This window comes from Phacochoerus africanus, chromosome 13 (genome assembly GCF_016906955.1).
Source record: "Phacochoerus africanus isolate WHEZ1 chromosome 13, ROS_Pafr_v1, whole genome shotgun sequence".
NCBI lineage: Eukaryota > Metazoa > Chordata > Mammalia > Artiodactyla > Suidae > Phacochoerus > Phacochoerus africanus.
Window position 1 is genome coordinate 64,185,866 of NC_062556.1, and position 26,522 is coordinate 64,212,387.

Consider the following 26,522-nt stretch of genomic DNA (forward strand, 5'->3'; position numbering starts at 1 on the left):
TGTTTGGTACAGAGGATATTTAGGGCTTATTTTCTCTTGTCTTGTTCACCTAAAGTTAGACTATGTCTTGGTGTCTGTACCCCCTGTAACAGACTTACCTTTACATTTCATTGGTTAAAATTGGATGACATGTCCAATTGGCAAGAGAACTGAAATCCTGAAAGACCTAGATTCAACTCCTGAGGTGGGTAGCTTCACCTTTTCTGAATCACAGGACAGCATGGAACATAAACATTAGAGTGAAATTGGTCAGGCCAGCAGGGAAGAAAGCTAACACCCAGCAATGTCTTCTCACCAGCCCAAGCTCTGTCAATTGGACTTAAACCCACGTAAGATCTGGACGCGGGAACAACTGATGCCAAGAGACAGTCCTGGGTGGAATCCATTCTGGCTCAGGTTGAAACAGCCAGTTTCCAAAGGTTTGGAGGCCGTGTTTCTAATAACGGGGTCCAAGTGTTATTAGAACAGTGGAAGAAGCCATGTCTGTGGTCAGTGGCAGCAGCAAAGGCATCTTCACAAGCCTATGTGGGCACAATTTTGGACATATTTTTCTTGTGGACATAGCCTTCAATCCTAGTTATCCCCTCGACTGGACATTCTGTGAATTATGAAAAAGCCTATAATAACCTTTTTTCCTGACAGTTTAGATTCTGTTTCCTGCATCTCTGAACTTGATTATTTGTCCCTTTCTGAGGGGCTAAGTTAGATTGCCACATGTGAAAATATCATGCAGAACTTAGATGAGCAAATGGAAAACTTCATTTCACTGTTGCTATTGTACAGCTTAATAGTCCATGAAATCCTCAGTTTGAGCTTAAACTTTCTTGCTTGGATAACTCAAAGCTGAACTCAGAAGCTTCAACTCTGCTTTCAGGGGAGTTGTGCTTTAAATCCTGCAAATGAAGGAGTGACCTTGTGCGGGAGCAAGACAACGCCTTCTTCTTCATGGTTTGTAGATTCCTCTCTTTCTCTCTTTGTGGGTGGCCTCAAGGGACCTATCTTGTGAAGGCAGAAGGGGGAGGTTCCATGCCGAAAGAGAAAATTCCACGATGGCTGAAAGATATGCTTTTCCTATTTCATAATAAAGCCAAGTTCCATTATCACATTGACTCCTTCAGCAAAGTGGTTGCATTGTCCTACCAGATGGAGGGCATCTCATGTAGTTGAATCTGTGTAGTTGTCAGTGTTTGGATGCTGCTGAGGAGTATGTTACAATGTATGCAGACTGCAGATAAAGTACGCAAAACAGGATGGAGGTCTGTACTGGCCACTGGGAGTCATAGGTGAGTATTATGGGCTGCAGTCTTGACTTGGCATCCTCAGGTCATCTTGAGTGACCTTCATAAGAGTAGAAGGCAATCACACACCCAAGAAGAAATATCCTCCTGCTATATAGCACTGGGAACTATAACTAGTCACTTGTGATGGAGCGTGATGGAGGATAATGTGAGAAAAAGAATATATGTGTGACTGGGTCAACTTGCTGTACAGTAGAAAATTGACAGAACACTGTAAACCAACTATAACGTAAAAAATAAAAATCATTAAAAAAAAAAAGGAAGAAATATCCATGTGGACTGGTCACACAAACCTTTAGAAGGGCATCTGAAAGCCTTCAGACACCTAGAGACTATTATGACATAGACCAGAGTTAGAGGGCAAGGATGCCTGCATATGCAACCAGAGCAGAGTCACGGTCTGCAGATCCCTCCTGCAACTCCTTCCTGGGCTCAGGCCCCATCCCTGCTGTAGAGATATGGACTTTCTATTAAAGTACCTTCAGATAAAGCTCAACTATCTTAACTCCATCAGCTTTTCCCTTCTTGGCTTATCCTGGCGATCCTAGCAGTGTGTCTCCTTGTTTCAGTTCTCTTTCTGCTCCAGATGAACCACATGGAAAAACAGTTCCTAAAACTATGGCAGTCACCTGACCACTCCTTGTATAAACTTCATAAATTGCTGTTAGGCACAGACACTTGGCAAAGATTCATTTGGAGCTGTGAGTGCATAAAGTGTCCTGGTTCTTGATGTAACTGATTCAGAAGCCAAAGAAAAAACATATGTGAAAATCAGGCCAGGCCAACCCTATAAATAGCTCTAACGTAGCACTGTACGTGCTGAGTTCCCCTATATTGCTATGAACTTGTTCTCTTTGCCAAAAATGTGATAGAAAATTTGGAGCTCCTCTTTTAATCTTCAATGCCATCACCTTTTTTTATTCCATCAGAACTGAGTAGTACTTTAACCTGAGTCCTTCAGTTTTCCTTTCTTTTTCTAACTTCGTCCATATAATCCCTAAGCAATGTGAATTTGCTCCTTGTCCAATATGTCTTTTCTGACAAATGATGCCTTGAAATCCCCTCTCCTATGGATTAAGATTTGGATCCAACTACTGTTACTGAATTCATAGAATTTAGGGATGGTGCTTTGTTTTCTTAGGTGAAATATTTTAGTTAATCCCCCCAAAATTCTTGTGAAGTGGGAGATATGATTTGAATTTACAGGAAAAGAATCTAAAGCTCAGAGGAAGTCCCTGGTTTGCCAAGGCCACATATATTCTCAGTGACAATGATGGAGATGGGCATACACCCATAACTTCTTTTTCTTTTTTGGTCTTTTTAGGGCCACATCCGTGGCATATGGAAGTTCCCAGGCTAGGGGTCAAATTGGAGCTGTAGCTGCTGCCCTACACCACAGCCTCAGCAACGTGGGATCCAAGCCGCATCTGTGACCTACACCACAGCTCACAGCAATGTTGGATCCTTAACCCACTGAACAAGGCCAGGGATTGAACCTTCATCCTCATGGATACCAGTTGGGTTAGTTTCTGCTGCACCACAACAGGAACTCCTGCAATTAGCCTCTTATTTACATTTCCTGAAGCAGGAGATAGGTGGGCTCTGGGATAAACATTTACAACCAGCCACCTATCTATACCTCAAGACAGAAATAACAACAGGCACAAGGCAAATAACTGATAACTGGTCTTCTGTGAACTTCTTAGAGAATGGTAATGACAAGATCAAAACAGGGGGCTGAGCACTGCTTGGACAAAAGATCAAGAGGTCTCGTACTTTCCATCCTCAGGGTCAGCGAGACTCCAACCATACACGCGCAGAGAGACCCCCTCTGGGTCAGAAAGGGAGGGGTGTGCCAGGCCATAATAAGTCTGGATAACCTTCCCATCATGCTCTACTTTGGAATCCAGCTTGGCCAAAAGATGCACAAACAGATCGGGAGAGGGTCTGGTCAGGTGTGAAAGATAAAATAATTGGCCAAAGGAAGACAAAGACCCGTAAGAATTGCCCCATTTAAGTGGTTTAAGTCACCTCTCTGTGCGCTCCTCATTCAGGGGGACACCTGCGCCCTCACTCCTTTGGGTGTGCATTACTGCTTTGCTTCTGCTTTAGATAAACAGACCTCTTCTCTGTGTGCTCGCCCACATGTTGTAGTATGTTTCCAACAACAAAACTTGTACCTGTTTTCATAGTCTTTGCCTCCTTGAAATATTCTTGCTTTCAACAGGGCGCAAAATCAGGGCAATTCTGCTTTTACCCATTAGCTAATCTAGTGGCTAGGATTCCTGGTTTTCATCCAGGCTGCCCAGGTTCAATTCCTGAGCAGAGAATTAAGATCTCGCTTCAAGCCATCACTCACTGCTATCTCTCCAAAATCATTATGAACTGGAAAAACATAGACTCAGTCAGATTTCATTAAGGGAAAGACAATAATGTAGACTAATTGAGTCACCTTTTGGAAAAAAAAAAAAGTTATTTTCTGTATTTACCTTAATGAGTAAACCTGCTGATATTATTTTATTGTCTTTGCAACTTCAATTTTTCTGAAAGAATTCTGTATAAACTCCTTATTGCTGCTTTTTTCTTTCTTTCTTTTCCCTTCAGACTTACTGACTTGCGGCATTTCTTTGTTTCTTTTTTTTTTTTTTTTTTTGGCCATATGCACACAGAAGGTAGAAGTTCCCAGTGCCAGGGATTGAATCTGTACCATAGCATCAACCCAAGACGCTGCAGTGACAATGCTGGATCCTTAACCCACTATGCCACCAGGGAACTCCTAAGCTGCTACATTTCTATGGGACATAAAAGAAGATACTGGTGCCCATGCTTGAGCTAAAATGAGATGGTGACATTCACACTCAGGAAGAGAGCATGGCCCTTCTCTTCCCATTGTCATATTTGGAAGATCTAATTTGCTGTGATCCACACACAGGGTGAGGCAACAGGCCTCTGTGGAAAAAGTATTTTCGGGAGTTCCTGCTGTGGTGCAGTAGGAAACAAATCCGATTAGTATCCATGAGGATGAGGGTTCGATTCCTGGCCTCACTCAGTGGGCTGGGAATCTGGCGTTGCCATGAGCTGTGGTGTATTTCGCAGATGAGGCCTGGATCCCGAGTTGCTGTGGCTGTAGTGTAGGCCGGCAGCTATAGCTCTGATTCCACCCCTAGCCTGGGAACTTCCATATGCTGCAGGTGCAGACATAAAAGCAAAAAAAAGAAAAGCAAAAAGGATTCCTATGGCTGATATCAATTACTGGGGCCACCCCTGTGGTGGGCTCAAAGCCCCAAGGCCAAGTCAAACTTGAATCTTCTCAGTTTGTCATGTACATGCATCTATCATCCCAATTTAATGAACAGAGTGGGATGACAATGGACTCTTTTTCTTTTTTAGCTGTGCCCGAGGCATGCATAAGTTTCTGGGGCCAGGGATCGAACCCAAGCCGCAACAATGACCCCAGCCACTGCAGTGACGATATCATATCCTTGACCTGCTACACCACAAGGGAACTCCCTACTGACTGAACCCTTAAAACAGAATGTTTACCTTTCCTTTTTTTTTTTTTTATTGCTTTTTAGGGCTGCACCCATGGCATATGGAGGTTCCCAGGCTAGGGGTCGAATTGGAGCTACAGCTGCAGGCCTACACCAACAGCCACAGCAACATGGGATCTGAGCTGCACCTGCAACCTACACAATAGCTCACGGCAATGACAGATCCTCAACCCACTGAGCTAGGCCAGGAATTGAACCTGCATCCTCATGGATACTTGGCGGATTCATTTTTGCTGAGTTGCGACAGGAATTCCCCTTCTCTTTCATTATACTTTTTCGCTCTCAAATGTCCTTCTTTTTTTTCTTTTTCTTTTTTTTTTTTTGTCTTTTTGCCATTTCTTGGGCCACTCCTGCGGCATATGGAGGATCCCAGGCTAGGGGTCGAATTGGAGCTGTAGCTGCCAGCCTACGCCAGAACCACAGCAATGCAGGATCCGAGCCACGTCTGCAACCTACACCACAGCTCACAGCAATGCCGGATCGTTAACCCACTGAGCAAGAGCAGGGATCGAACCCGCAACCTCATGGTTCCTAGTCGGATTCGTTAACCACTGAGCCACGACGGGAACTCCAAATGTCCTTTTAAATATATTTATTTATTTATTTAAGGCAGTGCCTGCGGCATGTGGGAATTCCTGGGCCAGGGATTGAACCTGCACCACTAGAGTAACCAGACACTGCAGGGACAACACAGGATCCTTAACCTACTATATGCCACAAGGGAAGTCCCAAGCTCCTTTCTTAGAAGCTTCGAGAGCCCTAAAAAAGAGGAGAGAGAAGCTTCAAAGCACCTACAATGTAACAGCACTTTCTGAATGGTTCTTTGCACATAAATAGCCATGTTTGGACCAAACTGGACCACCGTTTTGCCAGACAATGAGAGTGCCTGACTCATCATCCTTTATGGACTGATGGTCAGAAGCAATGGGTGGAGTGACCTGAAAGTTCTTCCCCAATAGCTCCCTGTGCTAAGTTGTTACTGGCTGCATGATCATTTCTCTCTCAGTGGACACACATTGAATCCTTTAGCAGAAGCATTAAACACAAAAAGCAGGAATTCCCTTGTAGCACGCTGGGTTAAGGATCCTGGGTTGTCACCACAGTGGCTGGGGTTGCTGTTGTGGCATGGGTTCAGTCCCTGGCCTGGGAATTTCCACATGCCCCAGGTGCAGCCAAAAAAAGAATTTTTTTTTTTAGGTTGTTTCTATGTGTTATCAGTTTCTTGCTTAGATATATAGTACTTATTAGCGCAGGATTCTGGTAATTTTTTTTTTTTTCTTTTTAGGGCTGCACCAGTGGCATATGGAAGTTCCCAGGCTAGGGGTCTACGCCACAGCAGCGCCAGATCCCAGCCACACCTGTGACTTAGTACACCACGGCTTGCAGCAACACTGGATTCTTAACCCACGGAGTGAGGCCCAGAATCGAACCTGCATCCTCATGGATATTAGCCGGTTCCATTTCTGCTGAGCCACGACGGAACTCCTGGTAATCTGGGAATTTTATCTGATAAAGAAAACCTTTGTTTACTTGATCTCCACAAATCAGACCAGGAGCCAGCACTGGTAAAGCTGATTTAGGTTCCCATGGTAATTTCAGAGCCACTTTTGCTCTAGGCAGGAGGGGCAAACTTCTGGTGTGGACTAGAAAGCTTTGTGAGCTAATCCTCTTTGGCACCTTCTTACTCCTCTCTATGATGGTTCCTAGTTGCATCAAAGGATTCCTCTTTCCCTTGAACTATTTCTTTTCTTTCTTTCTTTTTTTTTTTGGTCTTTTTTTTTGGGCCGCACCTGCAGCATGTGGAGGTTCCCAGACTGGGGGTCAAATTAGAGCTGTAGCTGCTGGCCTACACCACAGCCATAGCAACTTGAGATCCCAGCCATGTCTGTGACCTACACCACAGCTCACGGCAACACTGGATCCTTAACCTGCTGAGCGAGGCCAGGGATTGACCCCGTATCCTCATGGATACTAGTTGGGATGGTTAAGCGCTGAGTCACAATGAGAACTTCCCTTCAAATATTTCTGATGGGATCTTCTGCCTCCTTGAACAGCTTCTGAAGTTTTCGGGGCCTTCTGTCTGATTCCCTGTGTCGTAAACTCATGTTTATAATCCCTTTTGTCTTCTTAAGCATCAATGAGAATAGTCTCGTGTTGGAACCACTAATGTTACCGAAAGAAAGGCATTCTTACACAATTGCACGATGTCACTATTTGCACCCCTGTAATGCCTTTCAGGGGTAAAATGCATTACGTGGGGCCCTCCCTCCTGGAATACTTGGAATAGAAGAAATAGGAGGCCATACAAAGGAATGAGAAAATGGAATTTTTTTATTTTTTTTTTGTCTTTTTAGGGCCGCACCTGCAGCATATGGGGGTTCTCAGGCTAGGGGTCCAATCGGAGCTGTGGCCGCTGGCCTGCGCCACAGCCACAGTGACACTGGATCCTTAACCCACTGAGCAAGGCCAGGGATTGAACCCGAAACCTCATGGTTCCTAGTTGGATTAGCTAACCACTGAGCCATGATGGGAACTCCAGAGAAAATGGAATTCTAGAGTTTTCAGTTTGAAGGGCACTGGTGCTGGCATAAAGAGGAGAGTTTGCAAAAACACCTAGCCAACTAAGTTCTCCCCAGAGAAGAGAGAGAGCAAAGGTTTGGCAATAAGAGGCAGAGAGCTGGAGATCCCTGTCCCCCAGGGTCATCATCCCTAAGGTAGGGGGATTCAGGATATGTCAGAACCCTCTTCAAGTATGGCTTGTGCTTACCACCTGAAGAAGCCACAGAAAGGTGGAAGCTTTGTAGAGGAGACGCCCCACCATCAGCCTGTGTTACGAGTAAAGTAGAAAAGCCCTGGGGTTCCTCTTGTGTCTTGGGAGGTTACGAACCTGACTAGTATCCGTGAGGATGTAGGTTCAATCCCTGGCCTCACTCAGTGGGTTAAGGATCTGATGTTGCTGCAAGCTGTGGAGCAGGTCACAGATGTGGCTCGGATCTGGTATTGCAGTGGCTGTGGCTGTGGCTGGCAGCTCCAGCTCCAATTTGACCCCTAGCCTGGGAACTTACATACGCCACAGGTGCAGCCCCCCCCCGCCCCCAAAAAAGTCCTGATTCCCACTTGGGGTCTGGAAAATTCAGAGGAGGAGCAGGCTAGCCGGGACTTTAAGCCAAGATAAGAGAATGCCAAAGAAGATGAAGCACGTACCACCCCCCATACCTCTGAGAATGAGAACCCAGTCACATCCTTCCTTTCAAATCCTATTTCAGAGTTGATTTTAAAAACAAAATAAATTTTTAAAACATCTGCTGATTTTTTTTTTTTTTTTTAGGGCTGTAGCTGAGGCATATGGAAGTTCCCAGGCTAGGTGTCTAATCGGAACTAAGGCTGGAGGCCTACACGGCAGCCACACCAAAACTGGATCCTTAACCCACTGAGCAAAGCCAAGGATGGGATCTGCATCGTCATAGATACTAGTCCAGTTGGTTTCTTCTGAGCTACAATGGAACCTCCCACAGCTTTATTTTAAAAGAGCCAATAGAGGAAGTACAGGTGCTCTAAAACCCCAAACTCCTTGGTGGCAAACTCCTTGATGGTTTTGGGGGGCAGTTTCTATAGGCAAAATTTGGGGTGAGGGCTGCAGGGTGTGTGGCTTTTCTCCGATTGGCTGGCAGTAAAGTAACAGGACAGTGCTCCAGGAATCTAGTGCTCAGCCTGAAGTTACCATCCTCCTCCAGGGCGGAGGCCTTGCTTCTGCAGAAGTACTCAAAAGACATGTTATGTATATTCCTTGAGGAGGAACCAGGACCCTGCCCCAAGACTGCACCATTGTTTCTGGACTGCTCCTCCCTTGTTTCTCCATCTCCTCCCTTCCCTGATTAGCAATCACTTGAATCTGCCCTTTGGAACTAGGGGAAGGTCAAGAAGGCCGAAAGAAGCCCATTTCCTACAAACAAGAAAAGAGGCACATGGAAAGGACTTGCATTTGCAGGTGGGAGAGGCCCACAGGGTCATGCTCCCTTTCAATCTGATTTGTAATCAGGTTAGGTCTATAATCCCTATTTTTCATCTTTGCGGTACAAACATAGAGACATTCTTTCCATATCAATGAGGTATCTTAGCCTATCATCTGGGAGCCCAGCCCTGGTTCTTCGTGCACCCAGGTGTCTAGGCCATGTCCTTTCCTAATTCTTCTTCATTTAGGACTCTCACTCATTTTAAAAGAAACATCAAATCCCTACTAAGAGGGAGTTACCTTGTGGGAGGGAGTTCCCATTGTGGCTTCAGTGGGTTAAGAACCCAACTAGCATCCAGGAGGATGTGGGTTCCATTCCTGGCCTCGCTCAGTGGGTTAAGAATCCAGCATTGGGAGTTCCCGTCGTGGCACAGTGGTTAACGAATCCGACTAGGAACCATGAGGTTGCGGGTTCGATCCCTGCCCTTGCTCAGTGGGTTAACGATCCGGCGTTGCCGTGAGCTGTGGTGTAGGTTGCAGACGTGGCTTGGATCCCGCGTTGCTGTGGCTCTGGCGTAGGCCGGTGGCTACAGCTCCGATTCAACCCCTAGCCTGGGAACCTCCATATGCCACGGGAGCGGCCCAAGAAATAGCAAAAAGACAAAAAAAAAAAAGAATCCAGCATTGCTGTGAGCTGTGGTGTAGGTCGCAGACACAGCTTGGATCTCGTGTTTTTGTCGCTGTGGCGTAGGCCAGAGGCGATGGCTCTGATTAGAACACAGTCTGGGAACTTCCATATGCTGTGGGTGTGACCCTGAAGACAAAGAAAAAAGAAGGGGTTACCTTATGGTTAAAAAAACATACCTAAAAAAAGAAAACCAAGCTATATTAATACCTTCTGTCTTTGGACAGTCCCAAAGCCCAGAAGTAGGGCTTTAAAAGAGATCTAGGAGGCCGGGGAATGTGGGTAATAATGAATGTGGGTAATAATTTTTCCCCAAACTGCAGTTTGTCAATTAGGAGGCTCATCAAGGAACTCACTATGGGAGGGAAGCTCTGTGTAATGTGTCAGTTGAGCTCATGGTAACACCTGGCATGACAAATGAGAACTCCACTTGGCTGAAACCATTCTTCTTGCACAATAGTTGAGACACACCCCATCTGCACCATGAACACCCCCAACACCAGACCCTCCAGAGGCCCCCAGATAAAGCCCATTCAGACCAGAGGGGTTATATCCTGAGAAGACTGGCAGAGAGACTTCACTGTCATGCCCAGAGCACAGGGCAACTTCAGATAACTCTTGGTGCTAGTGGATATGTTTTCAGGGTGAGTAGCAGGTTCCCCACTGGAACTGAAACAGCTGGTGAAGTGACAAAGTATTACAAAAAGGTTTGTGTTCCCAGGATTCTTACAAAGTGATAATGGTGCAGCATTCCTGTCGCAAATGACAAATGGGATAACAGGTGGGCATAAATGGACTTTGCACTAAGCTTGGAGAACCCATTCATCAGGGAAAGTAAAGAGATCCAATTAAACCTTAAAAGGAACTTCAGTCAAGCAATGCCAAGAGAGCCAAGAACATTGGATTAAGTTTACTCCCAATTGCCCTGCTCAGCATGTGGTTAGCTTCAAGGAACAAGTTAAAGTTAAAAGCTGTTGAATTCCCCAACGCCATGAGAAGGGACACTTTGAAACAACTCCAATGCACCCTCCAGGTAGGAGAAACCAAGGTAACCAGGTGCTGCCCACACCCACCAACCTGCCCTCCACCCCTTCCAGCCAGGAGACCAGGTGCATCTAAAAACCTGGAAATCCTGCAGCCATGAGACCAGCTCAGTCCTAAGAGGAACGGACCCCACTTGGTGATGCTCATCACCCATCTGCCCCGAAGCTGCATGGGGTCCCTCTGTGGAGACATCACACTTGAGTGAGGGGGCCCTGAGCCCCAACCTCTAGAGAGACAACCCTGTGCCAACCAAGCCCCTTGACTAGCATGTGAACTCACTCTGTCCTGAAGCTTCTCTTCTGAAAACCAACATAAATGTGTCCCCAGAGACCAGACTACTAATTGCAGGACTCACTGCACTCAGAGGGGAGCTAGTGCAGGGGGAACCAAATACAACACTGTCACCAAAAAACAGGTAACAGTCACCTTGGCAACAGTGACCAAAAAGACTAATGTGGACTTCCAGCTGTGACAAAAGTCGACTGCCTCACTGGCCAGGATGGCAGTTGCTAGGATCATCCCCCAGCTGCCTGTGGCGGGGGTCTGTGCACAGGCCAGGGCAACTGGTTGTTGTCAGGTGTATGCACATGGCCGAACTGAAGGCCACTTGGCTGCAGAGACTAGGCCGCCTAATCTGGTGGAACAAACCCAGAGCCCAGGGGATGTGGCCGCCCTAGCGCTGCGGGGTCTGCACCTTTCCTGGCCCTTCAGAGACCCTGAGCATCTATAAAACCCTCAAAGGCGGCGGCTCAAGGACAAAACAGTTGGGGCTGAGACCCGGTGGCCACCAGACACGTGTGCAGATGACGGAAGAGGCCCTGCTTCTCCCCAGGGTCGTGACGACCCCACACGCACAGGAAGTGGCTGCAGGAGCTGGACCTGCGCCCCTCAGCGCCCCTCAGGGACCAGGAGCAGGACGAGCCCAGAGGAGGCTGTGCCACCCGCCAAACCCGTCAATAGCCCTGGAGTCAACATGGAAAATGGTCAAAAAATAAGGTCTAACCTTCTTTTTCCATTGTGCTTAGCCCAGTGTCACTTGTTCACAGGAGGTCCCCCCGACCAGAGTCCCTGGTACCAGGTACCTGAGCCTCCACCTCCGCTGAGCGGGCCGTGTGCAGAGACTGCGCGCCGAGCACTGAGCTCTGGGGCCTGAGCTGTGCAGCTGCCCCGCCTTCTGTGGGAGCCCCGCCCCTCCTCCAAAGAGCCCCGCCCAAGGAGCCCGCCCCCGACAGGAGCCCCGCCCCTTCTCCAAGGAACCCCCCCCCCCCGACAGGAGCCCCGCCTTTCCCCCACAGGAGCCCCGCCCCGTAGGAGCCCCTTCCCTCCCCCACGGAGCCCCTCCTCCAAGGAGCCCCCCCCACAGGACCCCCCCATCCCGACAGGAGCCCCGCCCCGTGGGAGCCCCGCCCCCCACAGGAGCCCCGCCCCCCCGAAGGGAGCCCAGGCAGCAGCTGCCCAACAGCCTGTGGAGAGAGTGTGTTACGCGCCTTCCTTTGCCTCAGACCCAAACTTGTCTTCATTCCACAGGTGTGAGCGACGCCAGGAGGACGTGACTGGGGAGGGTGGGTAACAGGACAGGAAGAAATGGAACTAAGAAAATTATTCATTTCTTAAATAGGAGTGTGGTCTGCATGTCCCTTGAGGAGGGATGTTTACCCTTGGAAACGTGTGTCTCCCCTCCTGATAGAAGCCAGGTGAGTTTTATGGACCTTGTTTTATCAGGTCAGACCCTCACACGCTCTCAGAGGCGGGAATCTTGAAGGAAATCCATTGCCCGGGAGACCCGGGCTCACACCAGACTGGGACCCAGGAGCCCACCCGTCAGAGCGTTTCCTCCTTCAGACGCCCCCACCCTACAGACCTGAGCCCCAGGAAGCGCCCCTGTCCTCTAAACTGAGGGACTGGGACCTGAGACCCGCCTGACTGGCCAGGGGTCTGGAGCCGGATTCACAGGAACTAGTGGTTCCTATGAGGACGGGTATCCTGCAGGGGGCGTAAGGAGTCGCGTGACCACAGTGGAAGGGGGTCTTCAATAAAACAGCAGGGGAGTTCCCCTCGTGGCTCAGCTGGTTAAGAACCTGGTGTGGTCTCTGTGAGGATGCAGGTTCCAGCCCTGCCCTTGCTCAGTGGGTGAAGCATCCAGCGTTGCCTCAGGCTGTGGCAGAAGTCCCAGTGGGGGCTCAATCCAGCAATCTGTGGCTGTGGTGCAGGCCTCAGCTCTGATTTGACCCCTAACCTGGGAACTTTCATATGCCACAGGTGAGGCCAAAAAAAAAAAAAACCCCAAATCAAAAACAAAACAAAAAAAAAGGTGCATCTTTTGGCCCCCAGGAGTTCCCACAAAGGCACCCCCCCCCTTTTTTTCTTGGCTGTGCCTGTTGCCTGTGGATCCAACCCACGCCAGGGAGCCAACCCACTCCATGAGCCAAAGCAGTGACAATGCATGATCCTTAACTGCTAGCCAACCAAGGGGATCTTTTTTGGGCTAAAGGCCCAATTCTTTAGGTAATTTCCCTTTTAGAATCTGTGAAAGAGGAGTTCCTGCTGTGGCGCAACAGGATGGGCGGTGTCAGGACACAGGTTAGATCCCCAGCCCCGGGGAAGTGGGTTAAAGGACCTAGTGGGTTAAAGGACCTGGTGTTGCCACAGTTGTGGCATAGGTCTCAACTGTGGCTGGCCTCTGATCCCTGGCCCAGGAACTCCATATGCCGAGGAGCAGCCAAAAAAAGTAAAAAGAAGTCTGGGAAAGGCAAGTTCTCAAAAACTTTGGCCATTTCCCTTCTGCACTGTAATACCCTTTTGATGTTATTCCAGCTCCTGAATTAACTGTCAGAACATCCCTACCCAGGGCAGAGCTGCAGTTCCAGGGAGGCTGACAGGACAGGCTGGGGACATGGGAAAGGGGACAGTCGCCCCACGTCCACGCACTGACCTGCTGGGGACAGAGCATCATCCTGTCAGGTGGACAGAGACCCAGAGACTCAGGTCCTGCCCCACAGTCCTGTGCAGGGTGAGCCAGGAGGTCAGGGGACATTCCATACCCTCTCAGGGAGCCTCCTTAGTGCACAGCTCACAACACCAGGAAGCAGGAATCTGTTGTCTGTCACACATAAGCCACCCAAGACAAAGGGCCTTAAACAGCGGGCACTGAGCTATTATTTAGCACAAATGCGTGGGCTGAGGAGGAGGGGTGTGGCTGGCCTCATGGGCTCACTCACCCACCTGCCGCCAGCTCAGGGCCCAGCAGGCCCTGGGTGTCCAGGACAGGCCTCACTTCCATCTGAGGCCTGGGCTGGGCTGGCTGGAAGAGCTGGGATGTCCTGGTCTCTCTCTCCACGTGGCCTCACATCTCAGGCCACTGACAGCGTGGTGGTCAGAGAGGGGTTCTCTGATGGAGTCCCCTTTGAGCAGAGATCTAAAGGATTAGAGGGCAGCAGTGAGCAGGCAAAAAGGGGAGAGGCTGGTAAGAGGGAGGGAAATGATTTGTAAGAGGGAATAAGTATGATGCTTCTAGAAAAAAATGGAATAAAGTTAGTTTGGTTATTGCACAGAATACAAGAAAAGAGGGAGGGTGGATGTCAGATCATGCAGGTTCAAGGAGCTGAGGATTTTTTTTTTTCCTTTTTAGGGCCGCATCCATGACATATGGAGTTCCCAGGCTAGGGGTCAAATTGGAGCTGCAGCTGCCAGCTTACAACACAGCCACAGCAAAGCTAGATCCCAATCGAGTCCATGACCTACACTGAAGCTCACAGCAATGCCAGATCCTTGACCCATTGAGTGAGGCCGGGGATGGAACCTGCATCCTCATGGACACTAGTCAGGTTTGTTATCATTGAGCCACGGTGGGAACTCCCTGAGGATTTTTTGAACAATCTTCATACTAGGAATAATGGGAAAAAACTGAAAGGTTTTAAACAATGGAATGACATGATCCAATTTGCTTTTTAAAGAAAGCACATGGTTATGTATTTCAGGTACTGCAGAGGGACTGGAAGCAGACTTTATCACCCTCAGCACTATTGACATTTGGACTAGATAATTCTTTGTCAGTGGTGGGACCTGTCTTGTACATTGCAGAATGAGTTGCAGTGTCCCCGACCTCTACCCACTAGATGCCAATAATCACCAGCCCCCTTAGTTGTGTCATTGTCAACCTATCCATCCAGACATTGCCATCTGTCTCTGGGGCAGTCGATTCCCGGTTGAGAACCACTGGGCTGGAGTGAGAGCAGGGCTTCTCTTCTCACAATGACTGGCTTCCAGGAGAGAAACACCCAGGCCCTGGGCTTGACAGGTGGAGGTGGACCTGAGATAAGCAGAAGGGATTTCAGAGACCAGGAGATGAACTCACTGTATCTGGGTGGACAGACCCATCAAGATAGTCCAGTCCTCACTCCCCTCTTGGCTTCCCTCTTTAGACATTCCACCTGCTCTGAAAAAAGAACCCGGTTTTGTGTTGGAGAACACTTATACTTGGATGGCAAAAGGATTACATGTGAAATAGTTCCTTTTCACTCCTTTGTATTTGTTGGTGCTCATATAGTCACCATCCGATGAGGGAATTGACTGGACATGAGCAAGGCAGGGTGTTTCCAGGCCTATATTTGAATGAGGGACATCTAGAGGTTTGAAGAACAAACCCTGAGGACTGCAGGCGTTGGAGAGCGGTCTCTGGAACGAGCCTGCCTAAGTCACTGGCCCCAAATCTCAGCCCCCTGTGCACAGAGGCCAGCTTGTTCTTTTCATAACAGCTGTGCCTTCCTCCCCTTGGTTTTTACACAAAGACTAACAATTTTCTATCCCCTGCCTGCCTGTAAGGAGGCATTGTCACAAATGGTGAGCTCCCAGCCCTAAAACACTTGGAAGTCCTCTGATAAAAGGCCCTGCCCTTATTTCTCCACCTCTAGAGTGCCGTTTTCTGTAGGAGAGGAAAGGTTGTGTTTTATGCTCCTACAAAGGAAAAATAGAGGCCAAAACCCCTTTAAAATCAAAGCATTTTTCTTGAGGCCAAAGCATGCACATCTTGAGCCTCCAGCCAAGCCCGTGAAAAGGCTTTGTTAGATTATCTAAAGCTATCAGGGTTCATAAAGGTCATAGTTTCACTCACGCTCAGCTTGAGAAGTCTGGCCTTTGCTTCTCAGACACAGAGAAATTGAATGGGAAATTCTCGTTTCATTTCTACCCTACCCCCACTCTTTTCTTTCTGACTTAATGAATATAGTTACCCAGAAGGTAATCAGTCATGTTATGGTCTATTGTACTATAAAGGTGTTATTATTAAATTCTTGGCAATGTAATCACATAAAATTCTGAGAACAATATAAAAAGCTGAAAGTCATTCTTTTCTTCATGGTCAGAAGTCTGGTGCCTTTCTATCTACCTCCCAATTTTTTTCATGGACAAAGGTGACAATGAATCATCACCACAAACAACAGATCCAGGAGCCAGGACCCAGTTCTACCCATTCTTACTTAGAAAGGAGCTATTTAGGGAGTTCCTGTTGTGGCTAGTATCCATGAGGATGTGGGTTCGATTCCTGGCCTCACTCAGTGGATTAAAGATCCGACGTTGCCATGAACTGTGGTGTAGGTTGCAGACGCGGCTCAGATCCAGCATTGCTGTGGCTGTGGCATAGGCTGGCAGCTATAACCCTATTCAACCCCTACCCTGGGAATCTCCGTATGCTGTGGGTATAGCCCTAAAAAGACCAAAAAAAAAAAAGAAGAAATGAGCTATTTTAGAATGCATTCCAATTACTAAATGTAGGATTGGCAGAAATTTGGAACATTATTATGTGGTAAACATCACAGTCATAATAGTTACAGGTAAGAATAAATGCTAAGGTTTATAGGCAAAAATATGATGAAAAACAGGACATTTGCATAGACTCAAAGTACATCCCCTCAAGCCCCTTAGTGAGTTGAAATGGAAATAGTGAATTGACAGCAGACAAACCTGTTGTGGAGTTAATATCACCAGTGTGGAAACCCGTCTACATCACGAGTCTCCTAACATGATGTCAGCGTGACTGGCTGCAGAGCGTGCAGATTAAACACTGTTTCTGGGTGAGTCTTCGAGGGTGTTTCTGCAAGAGCAGCATTTGAATCAGCGGACTCTGGAGCGTGGCCTCCCCACGGCCATCATCGCACCTGAGGGCCCGAGCAGGGGTGGGCAGGAGACAGCGCAATGCTCCCCACTTTGTCCTGCCTCGCTGCTTCCACTCCTCACCTCATTCTCTCCGGCCCTCGGACTGGAATTTACACCTTTGCCTCCCTTGGTTCTCAGGCCTTCGGACTTGAACTGAATCACACCAGTGGCTTCCCAGGCTCTCCAGTTTGCAGATGCAGATTGTGGAATTTCTCAGCCCTCGTGATCATGTAAGCCAATTCCTCACCATAAATCTCCTTGATATAGGTGTATATACGTATAGGGTATATTAGATGAAAGAATGGAACAATAGTTGGTCTAAGAAATAAAGGTGGATGATGCGGTGTTCCCTGATGGCTCAGTGGGTTAAGGTTCCAGCATTGTCATTGCTATGGCTTGGGTGACTGCTGTGGCGTGGGTTTGATCCCCAATCTGAAACTCCTGCATGCTGTGGGTATGGCCCCAAAATAAATTAATTAAATTTAAAAAAAGAAGTGAATTTTTTTTTTTGTCTTTTTGCCTTTTCTAGGGCCACTCTCATGGCATGTGGAGGTTCCCAGGGTAGGGGTCCAGTCGGAGCTCATGGCAACACCGGATCCTCAACCCACTGAGGGTTCCTAGTTGGATTCGTTAACCACTGCGCCACGACGGGAACTCCAAGAAATGGAAATTTTTATTGGAGCCAACCTGATGCTTATAACCCCCAGGAGACAGTCTTTTAGGAAGCTCTGAAGACTGTTCCACTCTGTTAGAGATCAAAGCACAGCTATTACTTTTTTCTATTTTTAGGACTGATCCTGTGGCATATGGAAGTTTCCAGGTTAGGGGGCAAATGCTCTATTGTACACAGCAATGTGGGATCCAAGCCTCGTCTGCGACTGACACCACAGCTCACAGCAACACTTCATCCTTAACACACCGAGGAAGACCAGGGATTGAACCTGCATCCTCATGGATCTTAGGTTCATAACCACTGAGCCACAATGGGAACTCCCACTTATATAGTTTTTTGTATAGGGTAATATGTCAGATTATGTATTGACAGTTATACAATCAAGGTCTACAGGTACAATGTGAGGAATGGGACATCTGACCAGGTATAAAATTAACAAGGCAGGTTATTTCTTAATGAGTTATTGAACAGAGGGTCATCCTTACTCTTTACAAGGTTAGGAAGGAATGTTATCTCCTAGGGAGGTCTGGTCAATGCAGATCCCTGGAAGTGAGGATGCCCGAACAGGCACAAAAAAATTGTAAGCTTAAATTCTTCTTGTCTTGCCATAAAATATGAATTTTATTTCATCTCCTATTTGTTCTTTTTCTCTGGAAGAACACACCGTCATGTCTGTGGTATTCTTACCAAACATATTAATCATGAAAAGCCAAGAGATAAGCCCATAAGTCACCAAGGACCTGCCTGTTGCCAAATTCAATCACCATTTCTCATTTCAGGTTTTACTCAACCTATAAGCATATGTAACATTGTGCAACATCTGTCCTTAAATCACTTTCTTCTCTTGCTCTCTAGGGCATAATTCTCTTGGTTCTCCTCTACCTTAGAGTGAGTAATTTCTGATTTCTTTTCATCTTCCTAACAATGGAAGTTTTCTTTTCCTTATCTGTGCTGACCCCTAAGGTAATCTCCTCCACTCCCATAACTGCAGCTGCAAGCAGGCGGGTGATGACATTCACATTCTGGGCAGCAGGATTAAAAAAGGGAAGGATGGAGTTCTGTGGCTCACTGGATTAAGGATCTGGTCTTGTCACTGCAGCAGCCGGCCCAGGAACTTCCACATGCTGCAGGGATGGCCCAAGTTTTTTTTAAATAAAAAAGGAAAGATAAGGCCCCAACCAGTGCCCTTAACTATAAGCACAAAACTCCTCCACTTACATTCTATTAGCCAGAATTTAGTTACGTGAGCACTCTTAGCTGGAAGGACCACGTTCCAAGCTGCAAACAAGTGTTCTATTATTATGAAATAGAAGAACACTGGAAAAATAATGAATAACTCTTCTACAGGCAGCAAATCTTAGCACAGCTCCAGTTGAGCCAGTGCCGAAATCAGATCAATCTGGAATAAAACAAGTGGATGAGTAGTTCCTGTTGTAGCAGGATGTGCAACCCCAGGGATGTGGGTTTAATTCCACGCTCGGCAAAGTGGGTTACGGATCCTGTGTTGCAGCAGCTGTGGTATATTATAGGCTGCAACTCTGGCTCAGATTCAGTCCCTGGCCTGGGAACTCCATATGCTGCAGAACAGCCAAAAAAAGGGAAAAAAAGTGGATGATTATAAGCTTAACCAGATGGTACCTCTAATAACAACTACTGTTCTAGATAGAATTCTTTCCTAGAGAAAATCAAAACAGCACCTGCTGTTCTGTAGCTATTGAGCTTACAGTTTATATCCTCTAGCCCAATAAACAGGGAGCGTAATAGGCAATGGGCCCTTATCTTGTTGTAGATTGACATAAGTTTCTGGCATTTGGCCACAATTTAGTCTACAGTGACTTTTATTGTCTCATTATCGCACAGGGTATCAGTCCAGTCAACTATATTGACAACGTCATGGTGATAGGACCTGAAGAGTGGGTGGGAAGTATCTGGCTTTGCACACAGTGCTCATCTCAGGGAGAAGGGTATCAACCACACTCAGGGATAGCACTGAATAAGCTGCTGGGGAGTCTTCCCTATCAGCCACAATTTGAGTGGTACATACACACCACTACCCACTTTGCCTGGAAGGCATGGCCTGAGAAAGGTGAACTGAGAGAAAAGTCTATGCCCCTTTCCCCCTGCTTCCTGCCTTTCTTCCTTCACTCCCTGCCTCCCTCTCTCCCTCCTTCCTTCTGTCCTTCCTCCTTCCTTCCTTCTGCCATTCCTCCATCTGTCTGTCTGTCTGTCTGCCTGTCTGTCTGTCTATCTATCTATCTATCTATCTATCTATCTACCTATCTATCATGGCTAAAATTTTAGCCAGATGGTAGGAATTAATGATTGGAAGCTGTGTGACAAGGTTCTAGGGAAGAGATATGTGAATGGGTGGCAGGATCTTTGGGCATAGTCCCATAGTGAGGCAGTGTTTTAGTCCCATGTGAATTCTCACTGAAAGTCCCTCTCTGCTGAGGATGTTTTCAGATTGGATATTCTCACTTTATGATAGCCATTTTCTTTTTTCTTTTCTTTTCTTTCTTTTTTTTTTTTTCTTTTAGGGCTACACCTACAGCATATGGAGGTTCCTAGGCTAGGGGTCGAATCAGAGCTACAGCTGCTGGCCACAGCCACAGCCACAGCAATACTGGATCCAAGGGGCATCTGCGACCTACACCACAGCTCGTGGCAATGCCGGATCCTTAACCCACTGAGAGAGGCCAGGGATCAAACCCACATCCTCATGGATACTAGTCAGATTTGTTTCCCCTGAGCCATGATGAGAACTCCATGATAGCCATTTTTTCAACTTCTTCAAAATTTGCCCAATTTGTTCATGATCAAAGTGGCAAAGGTGCTAGGGATGGAAGCCATGTTGGACTCTGTAACAGACTTCCTGTCACCAAGTTGCCTGGCTGCAGTTACTACTGAGTGTCCAGTGAGCCCACAGCAGCAGCAAGCAACCCTGAAACGTCAAATGGACATAGCGTGGGTAGGCAAAGCCACCTGCTATCTTGTGTCATGTAGATACCTTGGGCCCTTCCCTCATAGCTATGGCAGTGATTTGTTCTCAGTAGAAAAGACAAGTTCTGGATTTGGATTTGATTTCCCTGTGCACCATATTTGTTCTAGCCCCACCTTCTATGGGACTTACTGATGCTTTATTCAAAGTCGTGTGTTCCATTCCAAAGTTGATTTTGATCAGGAAACTTATTGAGGGAGTTCCCTGGTGGCCTAGCGGGTTAAGAGTTTGGCATTATCATCGCTGTGGCTCTGGTTACAGCTGTGGTGTGGGGTTTGATCCCTGCCCAGGAAGTTTTGTATGCAGCGGGTGCGACCAAAAAGAAAAAAAGAAGAAGAAGAAGAAGAAGAAACTCACTGATTGCAAAAGAAGCCATGCAATGAGCTCCTTGGGTTCACTGTTCTTACCATGTACTCCATCAGCATGTTGTAGCTTGTCTTAAAGAATAGTCTATTGAGTTCCCGCTGTGGCTCAGTGGTTAAAGAATCTGACTAGGAACCATGAGGTTGTGGGTTCTATCCCTGGCCTCATTCAGTGGGTTAAGGATCCAGCGTTTCTGTGAGCTGTGGTGTGGGTCACAGACACTGCTTGGATCTTGAGTTGCTGTGGCTCTGGGGAAGGCCGGCGGCTACAGCTCTGATTGGACCCCCTAGCCTGGGAACCTCCATATGCCAAGGGTGTGGCCCTAGGAAAGACAGAAAAAAAAAAAAAGTCGGTTGAGGAGTTCTCACTGTGGTACACCGGGCTAAGGATGTCAAGTTGTCTCTGTGATGGCGTGGGTTCAATCCCCAGCCCATCGCAGTGGGCTAAGAATCTGGCAATGCCACAGCTGTGGTGAAGGTTGCTGCTGTGGCCTCAGATGGGAGTGTCCTTACCCATTTCAGTTGCACTCAACCATGTGCATGAGCTGTGGGCTGTATATTCTCTATATCAGTTTCACTACGTTAGGTCCAATTGGCCCAGGGTCCTGACCTCCCCAATACAGACTTTCTTCCAGTTTCACTCCATCATCACAGACTAAACGTTTTTTTTCTCTTAGCAGTTTTGCTTCCTCCTAGAAGGAGGGCCTTGGTCTATTTATCTACCCACCACCCCTGCACCCCACCCTCATGCTGAGAACAGCTTCTGCTTTCAACCTCCAGAACTGTGAGAGAATAAATTCCTTATGTGGGTGGTTGTTACATGCCACCCAGTTTGTGGTACTTTTTTACAACAGCCCTAGGAAACTAATATAGACATATTCACTCACTGAGTTCAGAAATATTTACTGAGCCCCTACCATGTACCAAGCACTCTTAAAGACACTGGGGAATACAGAAATAAACAGGATAAGTAGGGTCCTTTCTGGCCTAGTAGATGAGACATACAAAGTGAAAAAAAGAGTAGCTTCAAATAACAGAGAGAATACAATACGTAGAACAGAACCTTTCCTTTTAGGACAACAGTCATTGGATTTAGGGTCCCCAAAACCAAGTACAACCTCATTTTAACTTGATTATATCTACAAAGGCCCTATTTCGAAATAAAATCACATTCACAGGTGGGGGTATTGGTGTTCAAATGTCAGTATAATTTTTTCTTTTCTTTTTTAGGGCTGCACTTGCCGCATGTGGAGGTTCCCAGGCTAGGGGTTGAATCAGAGCTACAGCTGCCTGCCTATGCCACATCCACAGCAACACCAGATCCGAGCCATGTCTGCGACCCTGGACCCTTAACCCACTGAGCGATGCCAGGGATCGAACCCTCAACCCCATAAGGATTCATTTCTGCTGTGCCACAACGGGAACTCCAAACTTCAGTATAATTTTGAGGGGTACAATTCAACCCATGACAGATCAGACTCTGAGGGATGACATATCTGTAGAGACTATAGATAAATTAAGGCCTAAATGATAAGCCATGTGACACAGTACTCCTGTAATGTAGAAACCAAGTGCTGAAATCTTCGGTAAACAAATAAATCCAGTGTTAACTAGTGGGCTTTCATTGGTGAGATGAATATCTCCTAACTGGCATACTGGGTGAAGAAATGGACCTTCGTTGGTGACTCAGTGGTATTCAAACTGCACGAATAGACTAAACTATTGTAGACAGCATCCTGTAAACCACACCTTACTTGATCAGGGTGAAAATCAGACTTTGAAAGACTTCCCTCACTCATCTTTTGGAATGAAACCCAAGGGACATTTCTGAAATGGTCAGGCATGTCCAGCTGTGATTTCTAACCATTTAGACTGCCATCGAGGTAACTGCGTCTTGCCTCTAGATTGCTTATCTGCTTCAAATCAACCTTTCACTTCAGGGCTAGTCAGAGCATATGCAAGAAGGACAGGGAGCTGGGACTTCATGGAGTTTACAGAACAGGTGATGTGAACTGTTTTTATGCTTGCTCACTCATAAATGTTTGCTAATACTGACTCTACTTGTGGCAGAATTCCACACATTAGCTATCGTGAAAATTCTGTAGCAAGGTTGTGGGGGAGTAATTAGCCTTTCTCGACTTAACTTGTGACAGCTCAGAATCTTGCAAAGAGAATCTAATAGCTGTGCCGCCACACTGTCTTGGCGGGTCCTCAATACCATGGTCACAGTGAATGGATCGTCACTGAGGCTGCATTTTAGAGGCTCTGGGGATCTCCAAAGGCTCTGATCCCCGTCTTCACCCTGAACTCTTTTATTTGAGCCTGATTCCTAAAGTTCCTTACCTCATCCTAGACCTGCCCTTTTTGCTTTTCTCCTGGTCCTTTTGATATTTGCTTGTTTGTTTTGCTGTACTCTCAGCATGTGGAAGTTCCAGGGCCAGGAATCGAACCTGAGCCACAGCAGCGACCCAAGCTGCAGCAGTGACAATGCTGGATCCTTAACCCACTGCACCACCTGGGAAATCCTGGCCCCTGTAATGATGCCTTGGATGGCTGTCTTTCTGTTTCAGTTGCCTTCCAGATGTCACCACTCGGCACATCCTTGACTCCAGGTGCTGCTGCTGAAGTCAAGTCCTACCTACCTAGTTGTAGCACAGGTCCCAGGAACCATGCCTGGGATGAATGCCCCGATTTCTCTTTCTGATCAGATCACTTGGACTTTTTTTCCCAGATTTTTGGGAAACCTTCAAGCTAGTTCCCATCTTAGTTATTATATGACCCCACATTAGCAACCAGCATAATACAACAGTCATTAACTTGAACTTCAAGTTGAATTGAGAAAAACAAGAAGGACCGACTCTAAATTATAGGTACCAAAACTTGCTGGGAGGGAGTAGATTGAATAGTGCCGTGACCTGGGGCTGTACTTTGGGATTTGAATAGTTATACTCTAATCTGGGCCAAGCATTCACTCTCTGAGCTATGAGAGTCTATACTTTGCCCTGGAGCTCACTCCACTTGGAATTTGGAACCAAATTGAGTCAGAATGTTCCCAAAAGAGGCTACTCCAGCAAGATCTAATTTGTGTTCCCTTTCAGAATTCAAAGATAAGGATGACTTAGTAAAAATATTTTAATGAACAAGACTTTTTTTTTTTTTCTTTTTAGGGCCGTACCCACAGCATATGGAAGTTCCCAGGCTATGCGTTGAATCAGAGCTGCAGCTGCCAGCCTATGCCACAGCCACAGCTACTTGGGATCTGAGCCTCATCTGCAACCTACCCTGCAGCTTGCTGCAACACTGGATCCTTAACCCACTGAATGAGGTCAGGAATTGAACCCACATCCCCATGAATGCTAGTTGGATTCATTTCCTCTGCATCACAATGGGAACACCTAGTGATAGATTTAAAGCAGCGTCCTCTACAAAGTATCAGCAGAAAGCCAACACCATCAAAGAAGACAAGCTGTGGCCTGATATCAGATGTATCAATGGGGATATAAAATAGAAGTCTAGTGGTTAAGGATCCGGGATTGTCACTGCTGTGGCTCCAGTTCAATCCCTGACTTGGGAACTTGGGGTAGGGGTGGCAAAAAAACCCAAAAAAACAAAACAAAAAAAAACCCCGTGCTCAGAAGGGCCATAGAGTGACACCTGATCCCTCCTGTTGGAAAGACCTCAGGCCTTATCCTCCTTGGGGAGGTCCAAAAGTCTCTCTTCTGGTCATGTGGTGTGTTTGTCTTACTCCTGCCTCTCCCTGGGGATATGAAGGACCAGAGTGCCAAGACTCTACAAGAGGCATCTTGCGGGGGATGCGGGACACAGTCTGGGAGGGTGGTGCGATGAAGAGGGTACACCAACCCAGTCGTCACTGCCTCTGCGGGGTGTCCACAAGGCCACAGTGACATGGGAAATAAAGCGAAGCGCTGGGCGGAGGCCCTGGGAAACCACCTCCTGAGTGACTTGTAAAAGTGCCTAGTGCACTGACAGGAGGGTGGTTCTCCCCACCCCTGAGTGAGTTTTTCCTGGAGCTGTTGTCCTGAAAGATCAACAAACACCACACCCCTGAGATGCGTGGCGTCAGCTGCTGACCCCTTAACCAAAGGAAGAGTCAAGGCCACTCATGAGCACATGTGAGGATGCCCAGGATTACCCGCTGAAACTTGGTGCAGGCGGGTGCCATTGATTTTACAGGTGAGAGGTGCGATAGGGATGGGTGCCAGGTTTCCATGATGTTACTTTATCCCTGAGCCAATGTGGCTGGCAAAAGTTGACTCAGCTAAGTAAGCTTGGGTTCTCCTGCGCCTTCTCCCCTCTCTTAGTTTTATTATCTGTCTCTACTATGGTGCCCACAGTTCTGTGATGGCATTGACCTCAGCCTTTGGTACTGAAAATTGGTGAGAGGAAATGCTTCCAAAGCAGATGCTGGCATCAGGCATCAGGCATTTGATTATCCCTAGACTACGGGTTACCTATAAGGGTCCTACCTGGGGGCAAGGCCATGTGGTTAACTCGGTAGAAGGTGCAGTGCCAGTTCTTTTGGACTTTATAATTCACACTATGAGGAGGATATTGGACATTGCCCTCTCTGTTATAGCCATCGCAACCTCCTGAACTGGATTTCCTGCCACCAAATTAGAGGCTTTTATCTTTTTTTTTTTTTTTTTGAGTTTAAGTGGTTTTGTTAGATCAAGGAGAAAAAATATATGACACACTCAATTTTTTTTTTTTTGTCTGTTTAGGGCCGCACCCACAGCATATGGAGGTTCCCAGGCTAGGGGTCAAATTGGAGCTGTAGCTGCTGGCCTACACCACAGCTCACCCGGCAACACTGGACCCTTAACCCACTGACTGAGGCCAGAGATTGAGCCTGCGTCCTCATGGATGCCCGTGAGATTCATTTTCCACTGAGTCACAACAGGAACTCCCCGACACACTCAATTTTAATTATGGCTTTAAAATAACCATTTTTCATCTCCAAAAAACTTCTTCTTGATGGTCATGAAATGGTACAAGATGATAGAATAAGAGATCCCGGTGGAGGTTTAACTGCCTTGTGTTTCCTATAATATTAGGAGCATAATCATCAAAGTGTTTCCCTCTAGAATAATCTGCACACATGACAAGTGAAGGAAAGAGTGCCATTTACATTAGGAAAATAATTGATTTTTCCATTTCCTGTTTCCTCATCTTGTACAGAAAATGGTCATTTTACAATCTAGCTTATATCAGCTCATCAGTTATAGAGCAGATTCTATGCTGGTTGCTAATACTTGCAGCCAAAAAACTTTACGTGGATATTCAAACTTTGAATAGAGGACTTTCTTGACAAATCTCTCTCTCTCGTTCTTCTTGAATGCTGAGCCAGTTTCCTAATTCTATAGGAGTCACCATTACTGCATACCACATGCTTCTCCCTTAATTTGGTAAAGTAAGTAGTCTGTTTATTTCCCCTTTGTTAATTTTTTTTGTTTGTTTTTTTGTTTGTTTGTTTTTGTTTTTTGTCTTTTAGGGCCGAAGCCTCGGCATATGGAGGTTCTCAGTCTAGGGGTCTAATCAAAACTGTAGCTGCCGGCCTACACCACAGCCACAGCAATGCAGGATCCAAGCCATGTCTGTGACCTACACCACAGCTCGCGGCAACCCCGGATCCTTAACCCACTGAGCGAGGCCAGGAATCGAACCTGCATCCTCATGGATACTAGTCAGATTCATTTCCGCTGAGCCACAGCAGGAACTCCTCCCCTTTGCTAATCTTTTTTTTTTTTTTAATATATAATGATTTTTTTTCCCATTATAGCTGGTTTAC